The 21,678-nt window shown below is 41.1% G+C and overlaps 1 long non-coding RNA gene across 2 annotated transcripts; it reads right to left on the bottom strand.

The window, feature by feature from the left end:
* Window positions 1-16,178: 16,178 nt before the first annotated feature.
* Window positions 16,179-19,537, bottom strand: LOC117758607. 2 transcript variants are annotated; one of them, XR_004613322.1, is made up of 3 exons: window positions 19,501-19,537; window positions 18,610-18,862; window positions 16,179-17,415 (listed from the first exon to the last, which is right to left on the bottom strand). It is a non-coding gene; the product is annotated as an uncharacterized LOC117758607 (long non-coding RNA). The 2 variants fall into 2 exon arrangements; XR_004613321.1 differs by lacking the exon at window positions 16,179-17,415 and having other exon boundaries at window positions 18,579-18,862.
* Between the last annotated feature and the right edge of the window lie 2,141 nt (window positions 19,538-21,678).

Genomic DNA, 21,678 nt, shown 5'->3' with positions numbered 1-21,678 from the left:
TGTTGAAGTCAATCTCAGAGGGTTGCTGAAAAGAAAAAAAAAACACACACACACACCACACCACACCACTCACACTCACTGTCAACTCTGAGTTTGCTGTGTGGAAGGGGTCAGGGAGGGAAAGGGGGGAGGCTGGAAGATCAGGCCAATTGTGTGTCACATCAATCAGGGGAATGTTCATCCAGCAATCAGTCAGTGAGCCGGTGGCGGCACGGCCATCAATAAGGCAGCCTGACAGAGGTCCTGGAGACTGTAACAAGCCCTCTTCCTCCCAGTGTGTCCCGGCGCACAGACATTCAACAGATAGAACAGAGGGAGGCCGCACCATTCAAGTCAATGAAAGCTCACAAGTCAAATGTTCCTGCCTCCTATCCAAGATTTAAAATCAAACAAGGCATTAAGTCAGGGGCCTGGTTCACTGGCAGAATACAGATTTCCCTTTTTATTTATTTATTTGTTTGTTAAAGATGAACTAAGTTGTTATTTCAGCTTCACGCACATAAAACTGCTTCGCTAAATGATCAACTACATCCCACAGTGGTGCAACGGTAAAGGAGCATGATCTTACATTTCCTTTATCTTTAAACCAGCTCCTGAATTATCTTTGGTTAAACATAAAGAATGGATTAATCTATCATTGCAGTGATTCAACACTAGTCTTTATGTAAAGGCAATTTTTTGGGAAATAAATTGATATATATTTTTTCTTGAACATTTGAAAATAGAAATATTAAAGCATTAACACACACTGGCTGCCGCCTAGTCTGGTATGAGACACTTCACTGATCTTCAGCCAGAATACTTTTTAGAGTTTACTTTTGTCACATCATTGTTGATGAGTAAACAAGACATTGACTTTTTTTCATTGAATCCAGGAGAAAGTGGATCTGTATGTCGCTGCTGATTTGGTCAACAGATTAGAACTGAGAAAAGTGGACCGTCTCTCCTGATGCAGCAATTTCTCATTTTCTTCTTCTCTAACTACTCCACTTGCCCAAGTAAAAATCAAAATTTCGCAAGCAATCAGCTGTGAAAATATGTTTCCTGTACAGTTTGCAGTTTGTGCATTGAGTGGGCTCTCTATTGAGAGAAAACTACATCTGTAGATGTTTAGTCTCTCTCATCTCAAAGCAATCACAGACGGAGTGAGGTTTCTGATTACCCCGTACCAATTTGAGTAGTTTGTGATTTCACGATTTCTGGAGATCAGACCTTTCAAATGTTGCCTCTCTTCTCCATTTGAAGCAGCTGTCGTGCGAAGTCGCCAGAATCTACTTGAATTGATGCTAATGTGTTTCCCCCCCCACGAGAGGAGTCGTCTCTGAAGCAGAAACTTTGCCACGACACTCTGAAGGTCTTCTTCTATCTGTCTGCTCTAGCTCTATCTCCACCGTGCTCCCTCTGCAGCGAGGTGCCAACTCCGTGCCTCTTATTCAAATCGAGTCACGCAACTCAGTGGGAGTCCTTCAGAGGACAAAAGCAAGGAGGACTGGACCATGAAAGGAGATTAACATTTCACAGATCTGAAGACGGAGCAGTGCGGGCCACCGCTGCTGCTCCCAAACTAAACGGAGCAGGTGTTTGTTTACTCCCTTGTTTCAATACTAGATCAAATGATAATAACCTTTCAGGACTAGACGAGGCATAACAGTACAATTACAGTTTTTCCTGTGAAAAAGATGAATAACTGTTGGCAGTTGTGTTCTGAACTCCCAGTTTGAGAAGTTGTATCCTCTTGGAAATGCAGCAGATGCTTAGAGTTGCTTGTCCTCACGCTGTTCCTGAGTCTCGCTGGCATTTGCACAAGTTGTCGATTAGCACACATATTACATTTCTGCTGTCAGCATATTCATCTGAACTAATAAACTGAAGTGTGAAGTTGTTAGCATTTTTGCTGATTACCTGTCACCTCTGACGTCCTGTATATATTTGTGGTTGTCATGTTAAGTTGTAGAGGCATCCATCCATCCATCCCACAGTGCTGACCCGATGTGCACTTTCCAAGTGTTAATATAGTAATGCAGTGCAAGATTTACTCCTTCATTAGAACCACTACATATACTGTACCACTGCACTACAGTACTTCTAACACTTCTACTATATTTCTAGATGCAAGAGATGATATGAAAGATGCCAAATGACCAAAAGTAATGTGGAACTATCAAATTTACATATGACATAGACATAATTCTCAATGATCTCCTCCTCCTCCGCAGTTTAGACAACATCAGTCATCCAGTTTATCTCAGGTTGGAAACTGATAAAAGTTTTTACACAACCAGGGATGAAACATGATGTAACAAAGATGAATGTGCCATTTGAAAGACAGGAAGAGAGATCCAAGGCCCGGATCAGACAGGCTCACTGCGCTTCCATTTTTGTAGACGCCTATAGTTTAAAATAATATACTACAGCAGTGTTTTTCTCTCAAATCAGCTGTCCTTACTCTGACTGAGATTTTGTTGTGAAGTAACCTCTTTTAAATGTACAGGCTGCAGACGGAGGTCAGTTGCTCTGACTCTGATTGAGGGTGAGAGGCTGTTTCCTGTGATGCTCAGATCCAGGTGTATATATGAGACCCTCAGAGGAGACATCAGCGGGTTGGGAAACCAAGAGCTGGTCCAGGAGCTGGGGCCAGTTGGAGAATCAGCTGTTAATCAACAGACCTGTCATCACAAAAATGATTATTAACTACAGGGAGTCAGTTGGTCCTGCTGAGTGACTCAGCATCTGTTTGTTTTGACGTCAACGTATAATCTGTTTATCCAATCAGCCTAAAAAATCCGACATGTGTAGATGTGAGACAGGTCTGTCTTTAGAATGACTGATGTGGCAGAAGCAGTGATGGATGAACGATTTCTCCCATCAGCCTTCACGTAAGACGTTTTCAGACATGACCTCCGGAGGAAGTCTGGAGAGTAAGGTCCGGACTCTCTCTGGAGTTTGCCCTTCGCACAAGAACAGAGGAAGGATGGCAACACCGGCGTCAGCACTTATCACCAAAAACTCTCATGACATCTTTGTCGGTGTATAGGCCTCCGCGTTGTCATTCTGATATACCTTTGTTTTCTATTTGTTGTTTTCATTTTTGAAAGATCATTAACACCCCGACTTGTCCGTGGTGAATCGTGCTCTTTTGTCACATCGGCTCCTCCAGACTTTATACCAGGAGGCCAGTCGCACATTTGCGTTCACACATACAGCCCTTACCGGAGAAAGTCCAGGGGGTCTGTGGTCTTCAGTGCACATATGAAAGCAGCTATTCTAACAAATGCACCTCTAACAGGAGCTGGAAGGGACCTATGTTTTTTGGGGGAGATTAAGCATTTCTCTCGTGGAGGGATATGATGTGACAATTTCCCACCTGAGCAGAGATTCTTCAGTTGAGCGCCACTGGTGCAACCCAGTAACATCTGGCTTTTGTCTGCAGTGGGAATGGATACAATCAGTATTCACTCCAGGGTCAAATGACTCTGCAGTAGGCCTGGTTTTTATTGGTTACGGCTTCGATCGTCAGTAATTGAAACGTGACACCTGGGTGAAAATGGTAATTTGGCAAGACAGCGAGGAGAGAGAGAGAGACGTTTTTTGGCATCGAACATGACGCACCAGTGGAAAAAAACAGCAAGGCTTACTCCTCTGGCAATGGGAAAGAAGTCAATCGCCTTTTTTATTTTTAGTGGGATTACCTGCGTTTAAAATACCGGCGTATACGCTCTAATTTTAGTATAAAAAAGGTATTACTGGAGGTTGGTGCAATGTGACTTTCAGCATCCTGGCTTCACAGCAGAAACAGCACAGCAGTCATCACAGTGTTACAGTGTGACACGAAGTTGCTGAAGTTGCGTCTGACTGCATCTTCCACTACTGGCAGCACTCTGCCGGTGAAGAAGACTCCAGCAGCAGCACTGAGCCGTCAGCTGGGACGCCGGGTTTCCCAGCTACTCCTCCTCCTCTGCTGCTGAAGTGAACTGGCAACGTGCAGCTGTGTCTTTAAGTATCATCCACCAATCAATCTGAAAACAAAGAGCCTCTTTTATAATCAGGGACAGAGAATAAAACCAAACTGCACACTGACAGAATATACTGTCATGTCGGTAACATTTCATATAGCTGGAAATAAAATCAAATGCTTGGTTTATATAATAAGCTGGTAAAATGTCACCAGATAATGGTGCCATCACTCTACGTTTATTAATAATGTAAGGAAATGCCAAATTAAAACAATGATTCATTTAACTTCAATAAACCATTTAGCAATCAGGTAACATTTACAAGTTGTATGAAAGCCATGCATACATGACTGGGTGTGTGTGTGTGTGTGTGAGAGAGAGAGAGAGAGAGAGAGAGAGAGAGAGAGAGAGAGAGAGAGAGAACAAAATCTAATCATGGACCAAATCACCCAAATTGTGCATCCATTTTACTTTTTCCCTCGGCTTTGTTATTTGGTGCAAAGTGTTTTAAAACAAGGACCAAGCTCATAAAATAGTTCATCCCTGTGAAGAGGTGTGTTTACCGCTGAAAGGAGCTCTCTGAGGTACCCTGTCCACTCTCCTCCTTCCCCTGCTCTGCTCTCTTCTCACAACCTCCTCCATTGTCCCTGCTGGTATTTGGCTGGACGGGCGTCTCGACAGTCTGGGGTGCACTAGGTGAAGGACGTGCAGGTGTCCAGTGGCTCAGAGGTCCCGGGTGCATGTAGAGGGTCTAAATGCATCATCCTGAGAACACGTCACACATCAGAGTGAAACGGTGTTAAAACAAAATGGTTCATGGTGGACATTTGAGCTGTTTTCAGGCATGAACTGACGGGTCTGGACTTTCTCTCCAGAGTTCCCCTTCACACATGAACAACGTGTATTTATTGTATTAATTCTGCTGCGGAGATCACATGTTTTTGTTCGCAGCACAGTGACACCAGCGTTGGCCCTTATCACAAAATGCTCTCTTGACATCTTCGTCTGCTTCTTCTATGCGTATGGCAACACCCTTTCATCTTGAGATGTTTCTATTCTTTTAGTTGTTTTCATGTTTGCGTCTGTCACGTGTTAGAAATATCAGCAATATGCCCACTTGCTTGTAGTGAAACTCCAGAGGATCTCCTGCTGTGTTCTCACATCAACTCATTCGGACATTATCCAGAGTTTTTACAAGAGGGCTGGCCAGGGAAACTGCAGAGAAAGTCCAGAGGCTCTGACTCGAACATTTGTGTTTGCACATACAGCCCCTCTGGAGAATGTCAGGAGATTCTTCACACTTCAGTGCATTTCTGAAAGTTGCTTCAAAGTAGTAATTTGCCTTCAGGCCTGACGTTTTCTGCTCAAATCTTTCCTCCAAGATTGTTGTTTCAAGCTAAATCCCACTTCTCAATACATCCACTTGGAAAATAGGGGGGAAACAACACCGATGATGTTTTTCTGCTCTGAGTTGAATGTGTTTCAACTTGAGGTGCTTAGAGCCTCAAGTTGAAATCAGTGCTCCGAGCTTTTAAAATAACAAACAACTGGAAAAAGACGGCTTTAGCTGCAAAAAAAACCCCGCATCCTGTCTGATCGCCGTCTGACGGAATTTGCAATCAGATCGTGTTATGGAAAGTGTAGGATACAGCGCTTCTGCAGCTTGCCCCATTTGGGAGATTAAAAATTAAGATCTGCCTCTGCAGCCTCCATGGACTGCAAAGTTCATTACATGAAAGTATTTTTTTTATACCAAAGAAAAAGTCCCGATGAGAAGTGTTGACAGTGTGTTCTGTGATTTATCCATAGTAACCCATTGTGTCTGAAAACAGATGTTGCTCGGCGGTTGGTGGGTAAAACGATCGGCACGATTGTCATGTCTGCGTGTCAAGAACAGAGCTGGAGTCAGGACGAGTTTAGCCACACTCCGAATAAGGAGGGCGAGCAGGCCACCAGCCTCGGTCACAAGTGAAAAATAAACCTGAACCTCTGATTTGTTTGTTGGTACATAAACACAACCATTTGTAAACTTGGTAGGAAGTTGGTGTAAACTATTTCTCGATAAACAGGTGGGCACAGTAACAATGTGCAGCCATACACGAGGTTGCCAGGTTGTGTCTTTACAGAGACCGAAACTTCCACCTGCGCTCACTGACTGTGTCTGGTGATCACATGCTTGTTGTTTGTCAAAAAAAGAGTGTCCCCAATAATATCTCCCATCACTATGTCTAAAAACTAAAATATTTTTATTTTTAGAATCGTGTTTACTATGCAAATGATGGTGTTTTTTCTTAATGACATGTAACAAGTGTCCCTCGGCTGGGAATACATATGAGGATAGTGTGGTTATGTAGTATGAGCTTGAGGTTATATCCACACTACTGTTTTCATCATCTCATCATCTCTGCCACAGATATGCCCGGCGTCCACACTACTACTCTAGAACGGAGAAGTTTGGAAACGCTGCTGCCTCGATTTAGTTTGAAAACTCCAGGGCTGCGTTTTATTCTGGAGGAGCAGAAAATTAGCTGTTTAGAAACGATGACGTCTCAACTGCTTGCTTAGTGGGTGTTTGGCCTTCGCTGATTCGTCATGTTCCCATCACATGACCATCTTCTGAAAGAAAGCAACCAGCATTAACCTTAACATGGATAATTAAATACAAGCATTACTGACCCTATCAGCTTTTGTGCTGTTGAATCCTACATTTTACAACGATGCAACTGTTAACACGTGTAGAAGATAAGCTATGATATCTGTGACAATTCCTGTGTTAATGTGTGTTAGTATGAACAGGAATTAAATCTGATGCAGAACCTAAATGCTTGTGTGAATAGAGATCGTTTTGAAAACGTAGTAGTGTGGATGAGCCCCCCCCCCCCAGATAGGTGCAGTGTTTGACCAAAGTTTGAGCAGTTTTTGTTCACATTACTTGTGAGAATTGTGTTTTTGTCACTTCCTGTCTCTCTTCATTGCAATCCTTTTCACATATTTCTGTGCACCATCAGAGTTTAGTGACATTAGTTTATTTTGTCAGAATTATTTAATGCTAAAGACACTTTATTTGTTATATTCTTTATATTTTTATTTTAAAGAAACTACCGCTGCACATTACTTCCTGTTTGTGACGTCAGACCTACATGACAGCAGGCCCCCACATACAGTTTATGTACCTACACAGGAGCAGGCAGATTAGCAGAGCAGATATTCATTGAACCAGCTGTGTGTTGATAAAACCTTTAGAAAAGCTTCTACAGTGTGAAGAAGAGTGATGGCCGTGTGGCCAGGAAACATCCCCAGCAGGGGAGCGTCACGTGGCTGACAAGGCGGAGGTGCCCGAGCACAAACACACCGCGCTGTCCCATCCATCGTGGTGCTCCGGTCAGTCGTCCTAAAGGCCACTTCATCACGCCCTGACAATGGGACAGAGCTGCTCACGGAGTGCACTGGCCTGGGACGGGAGTGGAGTCCTCCTGCAGTCTCTTTCACATCACTGGTGTTAGAGCCAACATGACTCACACAGAGAAGGTTTCATGACAAGAACGGGACATTAAGTGGGCTCCTCACAATGCTAAACCGGGGGATTCACTGATTCATTTCTGAGATATGTGATGCATTTTAGAGTCTGACCGAATTTCAGCTCTGTTGTGCGTTGTTTTTTGTACAGTGCACAGGGGGGGGGGGGGGTGCATGGAGCAATCAGATGCTCCAGAGCGACCGGCCAATGAGTTTCGACCATCCCACAGGCAGTTGCATGAATTCCTGACATTACAAACATTTTGGTCGGCTGTCTGGTACAGTTATAGTCACGAGACGATTCCCCCGAAAATCAACACATTTTATTTCACTGCATCTGCGAGAAATGGCAAAACACAATTGTGGGAAAAAGTGATAAATTTACAATATAGTCGCCTCAATACAAGTTTGCTTTCTTTCTGCAAAACAGCCAAACCTAAAAGCACACATATTTCAAGCCACCTGCATGTTCATATGCCGATGTCTCACAGCACACAGAATCACACAGCATCCTGGTTTTGTAAGTCTGTCTTGGAGTGTGTACCTCCACTAAACTGGGCAAGATAATTGGCTTTCTTGTGTTTACAGCATTGAAATTTAATTTTTCAAGAAAAAAAATACCAACGCTTCACTAATTATTATTATTATATTTTTTAAATCTGTCTAAAACAGAAATGTAAAAATGTGTTTGGTCCTATAAATGATGCTATTATGACTCGATGCTCTGTGCTAACTCTGCAGTCACTAAACCTTTGTTGTAGATATTCAGGAAAAAACACATGTAGCCATTATATATTAACAGGTAGGACTTTGTAAATCAACTTTAATTTCACACTCATGGTCCATATATACAGTCAGTTCTGAACTCGTCCCTCTGACCAGTGAGTTTATTTTTTATCCGGAGCATCAGAAACTTTTCTTTCCTCTCTTTCTTTTCCTCGGTCTCTGTCGCTATGATTGCTCCCTTCTTCGGCTCGCGTAAACGTTCTTGTTGACATAAATGCTGCAACAGACTCAAACAATGGTATACTGTTAAATCCAATGCATTCGGTGAAGAGCTTAAATGTAAAAGTCCGACACCCACGTTTTGAACCACAGGCATGAGATTCGTTTTTTTAATCGCTCTCTAGGAAAAAAAGTGAATAGACACACACCTCAAAATGTTGAACTATTCCTTTAAGGCCATTATTCGCTCACCTTTTTAAACATGGGGTTATAAAGCAACCATTTAACTTTGGTGGAAGGGAGCTACTGTACTGACAGACCGTTATAAGTGAGGGAATCAGAATTGCACATCACCTTCCACATGCTACAGCAGTTAGCAGGACTAAAGTAATTAAGCAATTGTCGTTTCTTTCATACACTATAACCAAGGCTCAGAGGTTGATCTCGTTATAGCGTGTTGAAAACAGAATCCTTTGTGAGTCCCTGGGACATTGTGTGTGTTGTTGCTTCTCCAGAAACCAGTTGGTTAACACCTTTCATCTAATCTCCTCTCAGAGAGTAACAAACTCACTGCGCTTCCTCTTGCAACTCATTTGGGAAACATTTGGGATGATTACTTGTGTGGGATGCGGTAATGCAATTATATCTGTGCACGCTGCGGTGCTCAGGGCTCGGAGACTGACATTAGACTTGATGGATTCAGCCATCAAACACATTCTCGTGATTGTCATGTGGCAGTCAGTAACAATGTGCCCACTTCCCTCCCACTCAATCTAACGTCCCTACTGTAAACTATTACATTCACTTTACACGTAGTGAATTATGTGAGCTGGTGCTGGATAATGAGGTAAATAAAATTGAAGCAGAAAGCCACTGTCATAAACGTTTGTAGGCCTTCTGCTGTTTGATAATGAAAAATATTAATCAGAGAAAAGAATCTTCTTTTTGCCTTCTCGCACACTTAATTGACACAAATAAACAAGTTTGATTTAATGACTTTTCGTCTTTGACAACTTTTCCAGTTTCGACTGCCACGGTGGCTCAGAGACTTTGGCGTGCACTCAGTTGATCTCCCCGTAAGTTGCTGATATTTTTATAGGCAGCTCCTGCAAATTCCAGCAAGAGTTGGATCACACAATTTGTTCCAGATTGTCTGTGCGGCAGTTTGTTGGAGGAGCAGTCTGAGGCAGCGATTTTGCAAACTCCGTGCTCTCCTCCGGCGCTATGGGAGGTTTGCCACAGAGGCCGAGCTGTTTGTATGCACTCAGGGTCTTTTTGAAGCTCTGTCTCTCACTCCCACACACACACACACACACACACACACACACACACACACACACAAAACACACTTTCTTATGGTCATGTTAAAACAAATACGACATGTTGATGGATTTTCCTTAGATGCTGTACCGGAGGTTTTTTGAGTCTGGCTTTCTGTCAGTGGCAACGTCCTCATCTAATATCAATGCTTTTGATTCAGTGTCACTGTGCTGTGATGCTGCACACACCACATGACAAGGAAGACCAAAAACTATTAAAACACACCTCACAGTGACATGTTCATCATGACCATGAACACACTATGGTATATTTTGCCTCTAGCCCACATTTACGTGCTTCCCCAAATACTCATTGCAGCAAAAAATGTGTATTAATCCACCACTGAAAATGTTTCCAAATGTCAGTTTTGTCCCATATTACTGTCAATTACTCATTTGTTATTTAAAATATTAAAATATATACTATGTTTCATACTTGCTTTAAAATGCAAGTCTTTACAAGGACACTTTTTTATACAATGACCAGGATTTTAAATATTCTCAGGTCATCACACTTCTCCTCCACACTCACCCATAAGGAAGATCTCCATTTTTTTAATTATGGAGTTAACTGTTCCATTATGGTTGATTTTTTTTATTTCTTTGCCAAAATAAAGGTGTACATTTGGTTATAAAATCCTCATACACAGTTCCAGGAATACAAACATTGGGAGAGAATATTTGTTTATTATATGCTGGTTGAGCAATAATCAAAGTTAAATATATTTCAGTTTATAGATGCCGGTCAGGTGTAGATTTGACCTGTAAAAGCTCTAAAACAAGGGACATGACCTTACATGTCATTAAAGGCACAAGCATATAAAATATGTATAAATCCACACGTGGAAATAGTCTCCAACCAGAGCACCGGGTCATTTGTTTGAAATTAAATGTTTTAGGAAATTACAGTTTTTCTTATTTAAAGAAACTATATATTTGTGGCTGTTTTAAATGATTTACTTTAGAAGTCAAACATATTAAACCACACATGCATTACATACAGTTGCTTGTTAAGGCCTCTGAGTCCAAGAGGAGAATCTGTTCCCTAAACATAAATTTTCTATACTAGTTTCTCAAATGCAAAAGCAAGACTATTTTATATGAAATGTAATTATAATAATTAATGTTGGCTGTATCAGTGAAATATTCACTAACAATGATCTGGAAGTACAATATCTTCTTGAAGTGACTCCAGCTTTATTATAGTTTTTACAGTTATATTTAGGGACCCACACCATTTGGGTCATGTTAGAGAGAGATCACGATCAGTCAATCAATCAATCAAATTGTATTTGTATAGCCCATATTTACAAATCACAATTTGTCTCATAGGGCTCAACAAGGTGAGACATCCTCTGTCCTGAACCCTTGACAAGAATGAGGAAAAAAGTAAAAGAAAATGCGTGACAGAGATGAAGGGAGCAGCAATGACTATTGTAATGATATTGTTATGTCAGTAGTAGAATATGTGAGGAGGCACATTGTATATCCAAGCAATCTAGTTGTCATCATAATCCACATTCAGCTGCCACCACGATCACAATCCACAATGTGGCCACAGCCGCATTGGTGAGACATGAATGTGATGAAGAGGGAGAGGAGGAAAGAGAAGCTCCATGTGTCACGTGTCCCCCGACAATCCAGGTTTAACACAGAAAACTTCACAACGACTTCAGACACAACATATTTAGTTGAGATGTGCTCTGTGTACCTGCCACCACCCCAATGAGTGGTGTCCTTCCTTCACTCATTCATTTAGTCACCATGCACACTGAAAAATTGGTGCTGAGGAGAACGTGTTAAAAAAAAGTGATGGTGGAAGTTAATGAAGCCTTGAAAGTTTAATGCAAAAAACAGATAAAGAGTTTCTACAGGTGGCCAAACTTTTTCTGATGACTCTACTGCACCCTTTGCTGCATCATGAGGATTAAAACTGTGCTGTAGGGAACAGCACTGCATCTTTTACCCTAACCCCTCAGACTGGTAGGTCCTACAGCAAGATAATGAGTCACAACATCGATGAACAGAACCAGACGGTGGTTTCACTTGATCAAGTGCCGCACAGACTCTAGACTAAACCTCACGGAGCTGGTTTGGGAAGATCTGGACTGAGGTAATCTACAATGTGACACATAAGTGGGAGAGAACACCAGGAGTGTGTTCGGCTGCTGGATGAGTCAAAAACTTTGAGTAAATGTTAGATTACACCTGGAATTGGCCTTTCCACTGGATTTGTTTATATAACACATACATTTATAGCGTCATTTTGTGTACATTGAGCCAAGAACAATTTTTCTACGTGCATAAAAACAGTGCATAAAGTCTATATTATTCTTAATATAGTTTTCCCATAATTCAGTGTTTCTGGGTTTAAATGTCTTGAAACATGACACAACAAGGCAGATCGCTGCACAAGTAGAGTAAAAAGAAAAGGACAACTTGATTCAAGGAAATTAGAGTATTGGAAACAGCTGAAATAATGTAACCCCACCTGCAGATTCTTTTTTTCTGTTGTTCTAAGAAAATGAGATTTTCATGGTTTAACTGATAAAAATGTAAGAATGGAAAAAGACATGGCTGTTGCTGCTGCCAGAAATTCATGATATCCTTGTGTATGGGATGTTGTTTTTTCCCCCTCAGGAAGCACCTACAATAAAGGACCCTAAAAACAGCAAAAAAAAATAAAGCTTTAAAGAAGCTGTTAAATCATTTTGTGCTCTACAGAGAAACAAAAAAGAATCGTGCTTATTTGCAAATGTCCCACATTGTTGCCACAAATTCCCTTAACAACCTGCAAATGAATGACGATTGGAAGTGAAGGCAGTGGCTCCTCCACGCTGCGCGGCTGCCAGTAATCGCAGGACTCCCAACAGTCCTGCCAACTGCTGCTTGTCCCCTCTCTCTGGCAGACACGTCTTTTGAAGGCCCCTCACCACTCGAGCCTTTGAACGCGGCACAGGCTCCAGGACACACTGTACCGACAAGATAAAGACTGCGCACATTAGAGTGTCCCAAATTCAAATAATCCATGTCTTCTCAACTTCTTTTAATTTCATGCATATAATGCTATTTATGGCGTTTTTAGACGCTGCAGGATGTGAGTTTATTCATCCCTGTTTGCATTGTGGGCCACAAAAACAAGGCCGCTTTTATCTGTGACCTGTTCCCTCCTGATCAATACCATCTTTGTGTCTTTGATCGCTGAGCTCATAGATGCATGAAGTCTGCATTTAAGCAGTTTTGGTACTGAACCATAGATATTGCCAGCGGGTGGATCTGAACTCCGGGAGAACATATGGGGTCAATTAGGCTGAGTTTGCTCCTGGACGGCTTTCAACTGATCCACAAGAGGGACCTGCAGAATAGGTGGTCTCAGGCCATTTGGCAAGGCAATTGTGGGCAGCCTGCGAGTTAGCGACATGAAAGTATCAGGTGTTAGCCAGCAAATGATCCAGTAAAGGTGAGGCTGGAATAGCAGATTGGCCGGCTCCAGTGCCATGTGACCAGTGTTTGCTGACAGAGAAGAGAGGAAGGGGAGAGTGGCCATACGTTATACATTGCTCTTTAGAAATGCACTATGTAAATACTCTATTTAAATACATTTTAAAAGAACACATATCCTTGCCTGCCTGTTACTTTTTAAGACAAATTAAACATGGAAGCATGGAAGTTTTAACCTGGGATAATTAACAACTGAATATACCATGTTTAACATCACATATTTTAATTATCTATCTACTAACTCCACATACATCTGTCAGTCCGACTTCACCCTAGGCAGGTGTAGTGTAAATTGCCAGAGGAAGTGCAGTGCCGGGTTTGGTGAGGTCACATGATACTCTCAATATATGATTTATATATAAGAAAGGTTTAATAAACAAGTGACCAGCGTTCTGTAGCAGTCTATGTGTGTGTGTGTGTGTGTGATAAACTTCAGCAGGGGTCAAACTATGGGTCAAAATCGCCGCCAGATCATTTTGATAATTTGATTTTTTTTTTACGTCACCATATCGGACTGCCAGACACTTAAGGTGGTCACAGGTGCTGATCTCTGTCATGGCAACAATATTCATATAATCACTCCCTGTTTGGCAATTTGTCTTCAAAGTAAAAGCACCATGCTTTCATTTTGTTGCTGTAATGCTTTACATCAAGCTGAATTACAGAGCTTTTATTTTGAACAGTTGTGCCGGTTGCTTATCACACCTCTGAAATAGCCAGCATACAATGTATGAAAAAATAACACCCGTTAAAGGTCCAGTGTGTAACATTTAGATGAAAGGGATCTATTGGCAGAAATTGAATATCAAATAATCCTAGTGATGTTTTCCTTAGTGTTTAATCATCAAAATTGGAATCATTGTTTACCCTACAATGGGCCCTGTATATTTAAATACTTTATATTTACATCAGGAGCACGTCCTCTCTATGGATGCTGCCATGTTTGATACAGTAGCCCAAACTGGACAAACTAAACACCTTTTGAGTTTTTATAACAACTGAAAGGCTCCCACAGGTTCTCTTTCATGTTTGGAAGATCTGATGATTCAAATCTTCAACATTCATGCTGCAGCCCTAGTTGAAATGTAATCTGATTACTGTATCACATCATCAAACATTACGTTACTACGATTGGTACCGCTCATTGTATCTGTTGCAGACGACTGACTTCACCACTGATGTGCAGTAATCTAAAACACATACGGTAGCGACATATAGTACACTTTTTTTCACAACGCGGTTCCATGTATTTTAAGTTAAATCTGAGCTGAACCCACATAATATCATACACATGCATGTGGATCGAAAGTTGGCCGGCTGGTGTTGCTTTTGAGGTAAACCTAATTTTGACTGAAACATGATAATATATTTCATTAGACTTCAGCTGAGGTTAAGAGCATGCTCGTGGATCTCGATGAACCCTGATGACATAGAGTCGGAGCAAAGCACACAACTCCACCGTCCTTTCCATAAACACAAAAGCCTTCACAGGGAACAAGCTTGACAATTTCATTCTCTCCTAAACATGCCCTTTAGGTATATGAGTCACCGGCAGTTTAGAGTTCAAACTTTGCTTTCAACACATAAAGGCATTCAAAACCACAGTTTACAGTTCCACGCAAAGCCATCCATCAGGAAAATGAAACCATCGTTTGAGCCTTTCAAATACTCACTTTGATCTGCGGGGTTAAGTCACAAGTTGTCTTTGTGTTGTGTAGATGTAGAGGAGTCACAGTGGAAAACGGGCGTGGATCAAAAAATAGAATGAGCGGAGTCAAGGGGACGTCAAAACAGTCCGAGAGACGCAGAGGAACCAGTGAGCCGCCGACCATGAAAAATTATATTGATGAGCCGGAGATTGATCTTTTTCTTTTTTTTCTCCCAAAGTGTACATTTTCATTTTTTCAACACAGATTGGTCCTCATGCATGTCTGCGTGAGAGAAACCTTATAGGTGTAATGTAGAACCCAGAAGTCAAACAATTTTCCGCCACAAACCCTGAAATACCAAACACTTGATTACACACAGACTCGTTTTAAAAGCCAAAGTCTGGTTTATTACAACTTGGGTTTTGGCCGTCACGTGTTCTGGTAATAACCTGAGTACACCGAGACAATCCCAAGGAGAAGTCAGATGGGATCAGAAACACCAGGTAAGACGATTAGACCACCGGGTTTGCTTGATTTATTTAGAGACCAAAAGGATTATCACCTAAACTGTTTTCTGAAAAGGTTCTACAACAATTCTATCATGTCTAGTCCAGAGTGAAACATTTCTGTTCTACCAGCAGGTAAAATAAGCTAGCAGGGGAATTTTCACCACTAAAGTAGAAATATCAACCAAGGCAGTTTCTGCAGCTTCTCCTGTGGCCCTGACACATATTGTACCACGGGCATATGTCAGATTCTAGTTTTAGAGCTGATATAATTTTAGTGAACTCATGTAGTGAATATTAATATGTGAAATTGTGTTTAATCAACTTGTTTAAAATGAAGTGACAGACAACAGTGGTTTAGAACAGTACAGATTGATTGATTTCTGGGCTCATAATGAAGATGCAAAGTGCAGTCTTAGAAAAAATTTGCCTTTTATATATATTTTCAAATTTCTATATTATTAAGTTATTACCCAATTTACAAATATACTCTTATTTTTCTTTTTTAATTTAAAGATAATTTCATTTCTTTGTGTGTGTATATGCACATATGTGTGTACATGCTTCTTTACAACCCATGTGATTATCTGACTGCTTCTTGTTTCCACGTTGCCATTTCCCCAGATTTCATCAAATACAGAAATCACTTTGTTCCTGATTGTCCATTGTGTAAATGTATTTTATTGTTGGATTCCCAACACACTAAATGTATTGTCTGTATTACTGTTTGAGGGTCAGGACTGAGTGGGACAAAATGTTAAACCCGTTGAGGCACATTTGTGATTTACAATACGGGACTAAATAAAATGCAACTTGACTCGACTTTGCTGAAGACCGTGTTATCATAACAGAAAAGAAGCCTCATGTTGTGACAAATGAGCTTTTTTCCCCAACAGAACTGTCATTAATTAAATGCAAAGGTTGACACTGGGACACAACTCGCTGAGGATCCCACAGTGTGACCTCTGATCATCATGCAGCATCTGTGTGAATTATGTCTCGCCCTCGTCTGACACTTTGAAGCATTCACTCCTTTGTACGAGCTGGCATTTCACTACCAGACCTCCTACAGTAAAGCCCCAAACACAGAAGAGAAAGTTGAAAATTACCATTTTCTATGTGACAAAATTGCTTTCTCGTTATTTTGGGGGGGGGGGGGTGACATTTCCGCCCTCATGCATCATTTATGTGCCCCCTGGAAAACAGGGGATGGGGAAAGGAGAGATAGAGGAGATGAAATTATAAAATACTAGCCCTCTTGTGTGGGTGCACACACTTGTGTGCTTGCCACTCTTGTCTGATTTTATCTGTATTGCATTGCATCACTGTGAGTGTGTGTGTGTCATATAGATAACAGAGAGAGAGAGAGAGAGAGAGAGAGAGAGAGAGAGAGAGAGAGAGAGAGAGATCCCTGTTACATGTGAGAATGTCACAAACATGGCTCAAATGGATGAGAACAGTGGGACATTCCGAGCAGTGTTGCAGGTCTGGGGGATAATTCTGCCTTTCAACTGCTTCCCATTTATTTCATAACTGCAGCACTGTCATCTCAGCCTGGTCAAGATGAAAAGCATCGTTGTGTAAAGAAATTGAAATGAAAATCCTTCTGGACTCAGCAGGATTGGGGGATGTAGAGGTGGGGGTATTATCTATGACTCAATGGCACTTCACTGGGATAAGATCTAATTCTGGGAGGAAAATTTCTTTATATGGCCGCCTGCTGTCGTCAGCTTTGTCCCAGGATCACAAGTTGTTCTGGGTGACTGGTCTCGGGACACGGCGAGAGGAATGCACTCAGCTCCCCGCTGACATTTAGATCTCTTTATTTTCTCTTTCATTCAGCCCGGAGCTGGCTGGGAAGGATGGGGGGGTTTGTGAGGGAGAGGGAGAGGGGGTCCTGGATGAAGAGTGTGGGGGGGATAGGAGGGGCGGGTGGCAGGGGACCCCGGCACAACAAAAGCACCAGACACACACTTCAGTCACAACATGAACGTGATGCCAATCTGCGATCACCACTTCACATATTCTGCAGCAGGATACAAATAGTCATTTATTCAGAAGCAGTAAATCACGTTTTGGAAATGGTCGATGTTGCTGATGTGAAGACATTAAGGACACACACCTGGATCTGGAGCCATCACAACAACTTTCCTCCTGAAGACATAACACATTTCACCTGAATCCATTTTCAAAATGTGAGAGTGAAACCAACATGCAATCCTTAGCAAAGGGTCTTTTTACATTATGCTTAAATCATTTATATTCCTGGAGAATTTGTTTTGCTTTTAAAATGTCGTTGATTAAATAACGTCTGTTTATATGAAATGGGATCACTCCTGGAGACAAACCCACAAGGAAGAAATGGTTCATTCCTCTTCAACACTATAAATCCTTTCAGCATTTCTCTGAACTTGACTTGGCAGCTTAAGAGCCGGGTATTTTTCTCAAAACAGAGCAAGAGAGACTTGCATTCATTTTGTCAATGTTAAGTTAATGCTTATATTGGTCCAATCGTTACGTTTTCGGCTAATGAATTACATAAACATCATTTTCAGTGACAAAAAACAAGAATAGGAATAAAGCGACAAATTAATTCAAAATTAATACAATGTAAAATCACTCGTTAGTCAGTAATGCATTGAGGTCATAGCAGAAATATACTCAAAAAGCAGACTGGTTAATTTTAGAATGTTTTAAAATAAATAATTATTCATCGCTGTTATAATTCTGCACTAAATATTATCATTCATTATGCTTTAATACGGTCATTGTGAAGCTACTTTTTAACTACTTAAAATGTACAGATATCTAGAGGAGCAGCCAGAGGGCGAGTGGGCCATCCCCTCACTAGAAGATCAGAAAAGATACTGAACCCTCAACAGCCCCTGATGATGCACCATCTGTGTTGGAGAGGCGCTGAGTATAGAACAAGCTGTGTGAATGGGTGAATGCTACTTGTGGTCGCTAATCGTACAAAAGCTGTCCATTTACCATAACAGCTTTTTCATATTTAATATGTAGATAACGTGTTGTGAAAACCAAATCAAAGCGCAGCTCCACAACATGAGGATCAGTTTAGTGCTCATGGGAAATCCTAAAATGCAAAAACAGCTGTTTAACATCTGAGCAAATCACCCTGATGATATCATGAGTCATATCACATGTCATCATCAGGGTTATTTCTATTTGAAAACTTTTTCAGAGAGATGTTGTTACATACTGGAGGTGAGGAGTTCGAAAGATGTCGGCATCACTGAGGCAGAAAAAAACAAGACATGTTCCGATGTAGTTGTTTTTCTTCCAGCTAGCCATTCCATTACCTGGTCTTTGCCTATTATAGCCGATACCAAGTAACAATACCAGTACATTTAAAAAAAATAACAACTTATATAATGTACTTTAAGAGCTGTATGCTAGCAACCCTGTATGGGGGTGATGATTACTATCATACGGCCTGGCTCACGTTAAACCCTCTGAAAAACAAACACATACAGAGAAAGAATACCATGGAACTTCCTCTAGTATCTACTTTGTCATAACCTAAAAAGCTCACTGATAAATAGATCTCATGAATACACAGCAATTACTTCTTTTATAAAGCTCAAGTCTTGCTACGATGCACGTCGCTGGGACCTTCAAGCCTGAAATATTACCAAATTGCCGATATTTCAGCGAGCTCTGAGTAATGCTACCCATCCGGACATCACTTCTTCTTCGCTGCTCTAAACACAGCACTTGCTAGTGGCAGTACAGCACAACTGCTGTAACAACGAAGAAGAAAATTTACTTTAAAGACGTGGTTTCAGATCAGTGGACATACTGGCAAATTCCCAACCCAGCATTTACGCCAGTATCAGAGTTATTTCCAATGCTGGTATCAGGATCGGGACAACTCTCAAGAAAAGGCCTTGAATTGCAGGAAATGTAGGCTGCTGTGATTTTTATAGTCTTACTAAAAGTGACAATATCTCCACCTCTGTATCAAACTCCCTGGAGCAGCCCTTCATATACACATATTTTTCTATTAGTGTAATTGATAAAACAGATAAATTAGTGAAATTTAAGTGCATTCATTCTGATGCGCATATAGCGGAGTAAAAGTATAACGTACCATACTTCATCACGAAGCAGCATCTCTACTGTCTCTACTCCTTCTGGAAATAAAAGAAAACAATCACACCAACAATGGCTGGTGGTTAATTGAATCAACTGGTGGTCGTGCAACTCACCACTTGCTCACCATTCAGCTCATTGAGGGGAAGGGGTGGACGGGGGGGTCTGTCGGTCTCAGTGAGCCTCTTGTGTCTCTGCTGCAGAACAATAGGTCCTTGCAAAGAAGTCAGCTCAGAGCCAAGACACAAATCTCTCCAAGAGACACCTTTTGTTTCCCCTCAAACCCCAAATCTGCTCCTCAGCACCACATAATTAACGGCCCCGACGCATGTTTCCCTTGTCTTCTTGCGGCTGAATGGGAACTGTACGGCGGCTATTTGTCTTTCCCACGCACGTTGTCACCAGACAAGCTGAGCGTAAGGAAGCAGTGCGCCCTCATAACTCACGTAGATGCTGTACCTGGTAGATACGATCTTGTTGAGTGCAAAGATGCCGATACACCTACACTGTATATAAACCAAAGTGATGCCGTGTGGAAAGGGCTGCCAGCCGATCACAGCCATAAAAAGAGGGAGCTTTCCGTCTCCTCTTTCACAAATAAGGCCACCTCCAGCTGTAGGTGCTGCGCAGACGTGGCTCGGAAACAAACACACATATCTGAGGAGTGTTAGCTGGAAGCTGTGGGGGATTCTCCCTGATCCTGACTGCTTCCAGGGCCTTCAGACACACACACACACACCGACACAGACACACACACAGAGCTATAAGCGCTGAAATTACCTGTGGCATGTTTTAAAATACAAACATTATTTTGTTGTTTTATTTTTATTAAATTGTTGAGTTTATTAACACTGGTCCAAGTCCAACCTTGGTGATAAGGGGCCGATGCTGGTTTCAATGTGCTGTAAACAAAAAAAATGTGATCTCCACAGCAGAACTTCTACATCCTGCCTCTGCCTGCTGCTCCGCCCTTCACCTAAACACTGGGGGAGAGACTTTCGCGGAGAATCTCCTGCTGCGTTGTTCATGTGTGAAAAGCAAACACTTATGTTATATCTGTGCAAACTACACAGCAGATTTATACACAGCAAATTAAGACATGTAAGCGGAACACACACATTCATTGAAGTTTTTCATTTTTAAAACTAACTTTTTTTTTTATCATTAATAGAAATAACAATAAAAAGAGCCTGTTCTAGCACCAGTGCAAAATACAAAGAAACACATCAAATGATCACATTAGAGCAGCTGGAATCAGAGAAGACGACTTTTTCTTTGTTTTGTGTTTTTTCTTTCTTTTGCTTTCCTTGATATTGTTTCAAAGTGACTAAGCTTCACTTTAATATTCAAGTAATTTATGTTTCAAAGGTTTCAACTTGTATATATTATAGATAATAAAATAAAAGCATTATATGAGAGTAGAGTTCCACAAGAAAGGGGCGTACATGACTACGTACATGACCCCGACAACTTCAATTCATTATTTTTTACTTATGAGTTCAAGTTGCCAGTAGTTAATAGTTTTACACTTATTTTAATGTTACTTTAAAGAAACATTTTATAATAATTTATTTAGTATTTATTTATTTCAAAACATAGGGTTTTTTTTACAGTAGAAGTACATGAAAAATTGGATAGTATACCCATCTATATCCACATCGAATAATATTAAGAACAGTATTTTACCTATTATTTCAATTTTAACATGTTACCCAAAACCACATAGGAACAATATCAGCCACACTGCTGCAAAATTACATTTTAGGTAAATCTTTCAAAACTAATGTAAAGACAACCACAGAGTAATCAAGCATTTGTTTTACTCTCACATGGAATTAGTGGAGATAAACTGTGGAGTTGTGAGAACAGACCTGAACTCCTCAGTCCAGTTAAGACTGCGGCTGAGTGTGCAGCCCTCAGAGGAAGTCAAACATTGACAGACGCAGCTGCACCGTGGCGTGTGCTGCAACTGCTGCTTCTGTTCTTATAGTCTGACAACATTAACATTCTTAAGAACAAATTTGTCTTTTAATGCATCAGTAAGGATCATAATCCAAAATACATACTAAGTCCCATCAGCATTTTTCTACAATATGAGGCTTTGGAAGCGGAAATCGCCTCCTCACTAATCCTTCGAATATCCACTTTATATGTCCAAATAAATATTTATATGTTA

The sequence above is a fragment of the Hippoglossus hippoglossus genome, chromosome 24 (genome assembly GCF_009819705.1).
Source record: "Hippoglossus hippoglossus isolate fHipHip1 chromosome 24, fHipHip1.pri, whole genome shotgun sequence".
NCBI lineage: Eukaryota > Metazoa > Chordata > Actinopteri > Pleuronectiformes > Pleuronectidae > Hippoglossus > Hippoglossus hippoglossus.
Note: the sequence above shows the minus strand (reverse complement) of the source record. Positions and strands in the feature narration are given on the sequence as shown.